Source organism: Rhineura floridana, chromosome 8, assembly GCF_030035675.1.
Source record: "Rhineura floridana isolate rRhiFlo1 chromosome 8, rRhiFlo1.hap2, whole genome shotgun sequence".
In the NCBI taxonomy this organism is placed as follows: Eukaryota; Metazoa; Chordata; class Lepidosauria; order Squamata; family Rhineuridae; genus Rhineura; species Rhineura floridana.
The window spans coordinates 95,618,180-95,625,923 of record NC_084487.1 but is presented as its reverse complement, the minus strand read 5'-3'; the positions used below and the strand labels follow the sequence as shown (position 1 = coordinate 95,625,923).

Below are 7,744 nucleotides of genomic sequence, written 5' to 3'. Positions count from 1 at the left end.
CCCCTAAGTAATACAAGCAAGACCCATCGTGACTGAATTAGCTGCCTGTGAATTTAGCACTGCAGAATAGCATTTGGCTTGATGCACACGGCTGAGCCTTCTGACTGGTTGTTTTATTAATAACACTTTTTTGAATCAATCTAGCACCTCTGACAAATCACACATTTGTTGGATCCTGCTCTCTGTTTGTGGTCTGCTACATATTGTGAATGTATCGATGTGGAGTTGTGAATGTGGAGACCTGCTGCAACAAAGAAAACAAAGCCACCCCTCAAAAAGAGGCAGGGGTTGTCTTTACTCTCACTTGTTTGCACATTTTCTGATGTCCATTGTCTAGGCCGGTGTTTCCCAACTAGTGGGCCACCAGATGTTGTTGGACCACAATTCCCATCTTTCCTGACAATTGGCAATGCTGGCTGAGGCTGATGGAAGTTGTGGTCCAACAACATCTTGTGGCCCACTAGTTGGGAAAGGCTGGTCTAGGGAATCTCTACCAACAGATTTTGAAAGAACAGTTTATCACATAACTGAAAAGACACAACAAAACAGTTTTAAGAGGCTCACTCAGCCAAGGATCAATTGTATGTTCAATATTTTCAAAAGTCCAGTATCAAAACACAATTCCAACAGGAACAGAATATGCAGAAATCTTGTGGTGCCATTTCCCTGTAAAAATGTTCATAAAAGCATGTTGGGTCTTGCTTTGTTGTCTAGTCCTACCCCTAGCTACTATGCATTCGAAGACCATGAGAAGGGGCCCTACGCATGTACTGGCATGGTTACTTGGAGCTCCACCACAAACAAAGGGGATTCTGATTGGCTCAGGACACCACCACCCCTGTCATGTGGAGGAGTTCTGTATGCACACACTGGTACCTTCTCACAGTCACCCCAAAGGGCATGGCTTGCCAGTGTAGTGGCAGCATTTGTGGCTAACTAGTCTGTATAGGCCCATGACTCCTCCTGGGTGCTTTTAATCTGTGACAGTGCTCATGGGAATTCCATCTAAAGCTACCCTCTGCAAAAATTAAAGCTAAGCATCAGCATCAGATTGTCTTTTAAAGCAATGTTATCTTAAAAGCTGCCAGTTACGATGAGGGATGGGGCAAATCTGTCACTTTTGGTTTCTCAGTTTCTCATTTTTCCAATCTTATGTTTGGTTCACCACATTTCTACATCACTTTGCAATTTTTTTCTTTAATGAGGGGTCGCTATCCCTGCTTGCTTCATTTGCTCACCCTAGGAACACCAACCCCAGCTACCCCCTTCACCCTTGCCAACCTCCCCACTGCCCCCAGGCAGGGCTGGATTATCCATTAGGCTTAGTAGGCTGAAGCCTAGGGGCCCAGAGCTCCTGGGGGCCTGGGGGGCACTGGCCTGAGGGCCCCTGGAGCTACAGGGGGCCCTCAGCTTTCCTTCCTCAATCCACGGAAGCATCTGCAGACCGCCATCCACCTGCCATCCCCCCATTATCTCCCTGCTTTACCTACCTTTCCGTTGTGTTTTGCGGTGCGCAGATTTGCCATCAAAAAAGATGGCGGCTGAGGTTTCCTTAAGGGGCTGAAGTCTCTGCTGCCATCTTGGCTGATGGCACCCATGAGTGCTACACACGCACATTGCTGCCATCAACAAAGATGGCGACAGAGGCTTCAGCCCCTTAAGGAAACCTCGGCTGCCATCTTTGTTGATGGCAAACCTGTGTGCGCCGCAAAAAACAATGGAAAGGTAGGTGAAGGGTGGGGATAGGGGGGCCCAAACACCATTCAGCCTAGGGGCCCTCCTCAGCTTAATCCGGCCCTGACCCCAGGCCTTGCCAAACCTCCTTTCCCAGCTTTTCAGGTCACCAAGCCACCTCCCCTCCTCCCTCCCCTCCTCCCTCCCCTCCTCCCTCCCCTCCCCCTTACAGGTTGCCAAGGCACCTCCTTTCCTTCCCCTCACTGTTCCTCTGTAGCTCTCCCAGGCTGCCCAGCCTCTGCCTCCTTGCTTGCTCACCTGCCATGGCCCCATAGCATCATCACTGTCTCACTCACTTGCTCACCTGATTCACATCTCTCCTGCCCACCCCATCACTTACCCACATCTTCTTGTTTGCTGCTCCCCCATCCCTTCAGTCACCCCACCCCATCACTCACTCATTCACCTGCCTGTCTCACTCACTCACCACACAGCCCCTCACCCTGCCACCTCACTCACTCACCTACTCATCTTGGGCCTTGCTCATTCACTCACCTGCTGTGCCAAACCTGCCACCATGGAAGGCTGCAGTCACATTGCATGATGACAGCCTAATATATAGAGAGATATATAGGAAGAAAAAGCTCTCATGAAAATTCTTCCCTATTTTAGTGCAAACTTCTCCTAATATACACATTTTTGTATGCAATTTGGCAAAATATACACGTTTTTGCAAAGCAATTTTCCCTAATATAATGCATTTTGTATGTTATTTTCAATATATGCATTTTTATGCACACATTACCCTAATATGTGCATTTTGTACATATTACTTGGCTTGAGAACTGCAGTTTCACATTTGCATTTAGAGAACGTGAATCAGGTAGGTTCACCTTTAAGTGCAAATCCAATTCCTTTCCCATCCTTAGTCCTGCTCAAAAGAAACTCAAAAAAAGTTCTTGAATCTTCTTTGCATACTTCTTTTGAGCTATAAATCACCATATGTCAGACACACAGCCATAATAGCAAAGAAGGTGATCGCACAAAAAAGCTTTATTTGAGAGACAAATAAATTCACTTTTGAGTTGTCTCACCAACTGCAGACCCCCTATTAGCTATAGGAATGAGTGATTGTCCATGCTGTTTCAATAAAGAGCAAGAGAACCATGACCAGCCAGAAATATGTAATGACTTCCAATCCTTATTGCTTTGTAATGGGATTTCTAATTCTGTCATAATAGTCCAGAGGAAGAAATCCTAGAAATGGTGATGATTATTACACAGCATGAGTTTGAGTTGGCTTTGTTGTGTGGTGTGTGTGTTGGGGATTGAGTTTCCTGCTACTTATAAAGATTATTCTTTTTGTTCTATAATCAAAAAAACCTCAGTTTAAGAATGTACCTGTCATGAAATCTGGCCCCCAAGAGCCACGATTTGCATGCTTCAGACCCAATTCCCACCCTTTGGGTAATTGATCTGGAACCCAATCACCAAATTCCCCTTGCCAAGGCTGTGCAAACCAACACCAATCCTGCAAGGTAGAAGATAGGCTGTCACCACCCCTTCACTGGTTCAACTCTGAGCTAGGGGAACTCAGAGCCCAGAAATAGGTAAACCAAGGTTCAAATAGACAAGAGCCAAATAGACACCCCTTGTCCAGAAACCTCTGGTTAAACCAAACTACACTCCTGCTTAACTCCTTGGTAGTTTTGTGGTCAAATGGTCAAGGTGCTGGATTCAGAACCAACCCTTCCCCTCAATGAATACACCAAGTTAATAAGAAGTAGCTTTATTAAAAATAGTGCACATTGAGATATAGCAGCAATACAATTCCTCAAAACCACACACCCAACCAGGGGTTCAGGTATAACATAAGAGAGTTCAACACACAACAGAAAATAACAAACTATCTAGCCTGTGTACTTACTTAGAGGTAGTTGATGGTAAGTCTCATCTCTTCTCAGAGAAATAGCATCAGGTAAGAAGCAGTGGAACCCCACATAGGTAACCACCCATCAAGATGGAACCCCAGGGGAACATTCAAAGGAACATCCAGGGGGAACAAAAGCTATGGGTCTCAGACCTATACTTAAGGAAAAAGACACCCAACGGTCCATGATAAATTAACCAATCAGGGGCTTTCTGATGCAATCATCTTCCCAAAACGTCTTCACTTTTTCGTGCCTTGCAGGCCCCCCTCCCATCTCTGTTCTCAACCTTCTCAGGCCTGCACGACCTTGGGTACAAGGCTCCCAGCAGATTAGCAGAGATAAACAGGTGTTTCTTTTCAGGCCTCCCCAACTGCTAACAGCTGGAAACAAAACTTAAATTTTTCCTCTCACAGAGGCCTGTCTCCTTCCAAGATGTACTCCCACAATTCCCTGTAACTGAACCATGTTACAAAGAAACCAGGTTAACAAATTTACAGATATTTACAATTTCATGACAGTACCTATAGTTGCATATCTTTCTCCCAAACTCTAAAAAGCAGGGAAATTGGCCAGTGAATGCACCAGGAAAGCAGGAGACCTGACCTCCTCTCTGAGATATTGTACTGCCCTACACATTTGTAAAAATGCAAACATGATTTGGGTTGGTCTTTCACAGTCCAATCCACTTACTGTGTAGCTTGGAAGAATTTGATAACATGTGCCTCTGAGCATTGAGTGCTGGCAACACCTGCCATTAGCCCAAATAACAGAAACCAGCTGTGCTGGTTTCATTTTAGCAGGGAAGAAACAAAACTATAAAGATGGTTGGTTTTTCACAGTCCAATCAATTTCTTGGGTAGCTTGGATGAATTTGGTAACACATCCCTGTGAGCATATGGTGAGTACTGGCAACCTGCAACCAGTCCAAATAACAGAAACAAGACATGTGATACAGGACGATGAACTATGAAAAACCAACCCAAATATGTTTGGATTTGCACATGTGCTGTGGGTGTTTCATTTCACCAAACCTGCTGCGGTCATTTCATTTTACTAAGCAGCAATAAAAAGACAGTTGGTACAATCCCCCCCTCCACTTCTTACCCTGCTTCTTACCCAGCCACTTAGTTGCTAGCCGCAGTTCCCATCAAACTACCATGTTTCTTACACCACTTTTCACCCCACCCACTTACTTCCCACTGCTATTGCCAATCAACAACTACCTTGCTTCTTACTCCACTTCTCACGCCCATTCACGTAGATCCCAATACCAATCCCCTCAACTATCCCACTTCTCACCTCAGTTCCTGCCACACTCACAAAGTTTTCAGCCTTATTCCTCTCAACTACCCCGCTTCTTACCTCCTTCTCACCCCACTTACTCAGTCTCCAACCCTAATCCCACTCAACTACCCTGCTTCTTGCTCTACTTTCTGCCCCACCCTCTACTTTTCCAACTCCACCCACTTTAAACTACCTTGCTTTGCATCGCACCCAATGCTTCCTCCTGCACACATTAGGCATGTTTTATAATCGACTCCCCCAAGCCCTTCTTTTTTGCAAGATAGCTAGATATTACCCTCCCTTTCAATACACTTGGGTTGGTTTACACATTTTTTAAAAAATGCAAATAGTTTGAGTTGGTCTTTCACAGTCCAATCCACTTCCTATGTCACATGTCTTGTTTCAGTTATTTAGGCTGATAGCAGGTATTGCCAGCACTCACCATATGCTCAGAGGCACATGTTACCAGATTCTTCCAAGCTGCACAGGAAGTGGAATGGACTGTGAAAGACCAACCCAAATCATGTTTGCATTTTTACAAATGTATAGGCCAATACAATATCTCAGAGAGGAGGTCTAGTTACCTGCTCCCCTGGCTCATTTATTATAGCTGACCAATTCCCCTGCTTTTTAAAGTTTGATAGAAATATCTGTTGGCTATAGGTGCATTCTTAAACTTAAAGTTTTTAAATGATAGAATCAGCCTCCTTTTTGAAATGGACCAAAGAATACTTTGATTCTTTGCAGAATTCAATGGAATTTACTTCTGTACAATCATGCTTACAATTACAGCTTTAGGTTTTGTTGGGTTTAAGCAAGCTTGCATGCCCCCCTCTTTGATAGGGAGATGTCCCCTATAGCTAGAATTGGAGGGCATCTCTATGCTTGTTTACCATGATGTAATTTCCTAAAGGATGGGGTTATTTACCTTCTCTTCCTCTTTCCTTTGTTAAAGGATATTGATCCTTTTTGCATATTCTCCATTAAGCTCAGGGAGTGAGAAGTACATACATGCTTCTCTTCCAAAATGACCATTACCATGGACTAAGACTTCTACATTTTCTATCTAAGCTAGAGCCTATGTTTCCTGAACATATGAAAGGTCGTGAGTAAACCTTCTTTATACTTTTTACCTAAGAAGACTGTTTGTGTTGTTTATTTCAAATTAACTAGTGTGCATGAGAGGAAGATGTGGGACTGGTTATTCTCAATCCGCTGTTGCTAAAATATACTTCTGCTAAGAAAAAGGACTACAAATTCTTCCTATTTCATTTAAACCAAATAGATTTTTTCCTTGTGTGTGGGTGTGTGCGCGCACACAAATCTCTGATCTGAGAATAAAATAGAAAGGGGAGAACCATGAAGTCCACCTTCAGATTCCTAGAAGTAAAGAAATGGGGCCGGTTGCTAAGTAACACCTGCTTTGCTTAGGTCAGGTTTTCACAGCACCCTGCATTCAGAACTGGGGCACCTGAATTTAAGAGTTTTCCTTCTTCCACACAGTCTTTTTCCTTTTGTGTGATGCCTACACATATGTCTACTCTGAAGTAAGCCTGACTGGGTGAATTGTCCTTCTGGCTAAGTGGGGCTAAGATCACTCAGTGGCATAGAGGAGTTGCCTAAGTCTTGGCACAGGGGGCTGCAAATATCAGGGTAAAAAGCATTGAGGCAAGGATTAATCTTGACTCTGGACCATATCCAGTCATGAGAAGTAGACAGAGCACACTGCATTTGGAACTGGGGTACCTGAGCTTTGAGATTTCCTTTTCAAACACAGTCCATTTTCCTTTTGTGTCATGTCAGATGGGATTAAGACCTTCCCACATGCCTAATCTGAAGTAAATCCCACTGAAACCCTTGGTAAGTGGAGCTAAGTTACACAGTGTCATGAAGAAGTTGCCTAGGGCTGGACACAGGGGGATTGCCTTGGATGACAGTATGCAAGACATGCCATCCAGGACTGCAAATATTAGTATTAATACTGTTTCATATCCAGTCATGAGAAACTACCTCACAGGGCAAATGAACTGATGCAGACAATTATACACATTCCCTTGCTGGCTGGGAGAGCAGTCCCGACAGGGACCAGGATAGTGCCAACTTGGATTTTCCTGCCGGTGGCCATCTTGTTTGTATTCCTTTTGCTCCTGGTGGCCATTTTGATTTTAGTTCCAGTGCGTAGTGATTGGCCATAATGTTATTGTTTTATAAATGTATTTAAATTCAATCACAGGGTTTTTTAACTTGAAAACACCAAAAGGACCATTTCACATGATGGAGCTACTAAATGATACCACTACAAGAGCAGTAGTTTTCATCTGTGTTTTAAAATTTGAGGGCAATAACTATGAACATCTGTGAAAAGCGACCAAACCACTTCCTGGTTTCTTTACACTGATTTTTATACTTTAAGCAGTGCATTTTCCTTGAGTTCTTTTAATAGCACCATGAAAACTCTCAGGCTTCTTAAGAAATGTTTGTGAGTCCAACATTTCCGTTGTCAATTGTGCTTATGCGAACACCGGAATAGCATGTGTGTGTGTGGGGGGGGGGTGTAATTGCAGTTTAACATGATGGAACAATTTTTTTCATTTCAGCTGTAAATACAGGCAAAACAACAACAACAACAACAACAACAACAACAACAACAACAACAACAACAACAACAACACAACACAACAACAACAACAACACAACAACAACAACAACACAACAACAACAACAACAACACCACAACAACACCACAACAACACCACAACAACACAACAACAACACAACAACAACACAACAACAACACAACAACACAACAACAACACAACAACAACAACAAAACAACAACAAAACAACAACAACAA

At 43.5% G+C, this 7,744-nt stretch overlaps 1 long non-coding RNA gene across 1 annotated transcript; it reads right to left on the bottom strand.

Annotated features, from left to right (window-relative positions):
- Positions 1-585: 585 nt before the first annotated feature.
- LOC133390011 (uncharacterized) lies at positions 586-3,716 on the bottom strand. Its single transcript, XR_009764266.1, has 3 exons — positions 3,602-3,716; positions 2,230-2,285; positions 586-666 (listed from the first exon to the last, which is right to left on the bottom strand). It is a non-coding gene; the product is annotated as an uncharacterized LOC133390011 (long non-coding RNA).
- Positions 3,717-7,744: the final 4,028 nt, after the last annotated feature.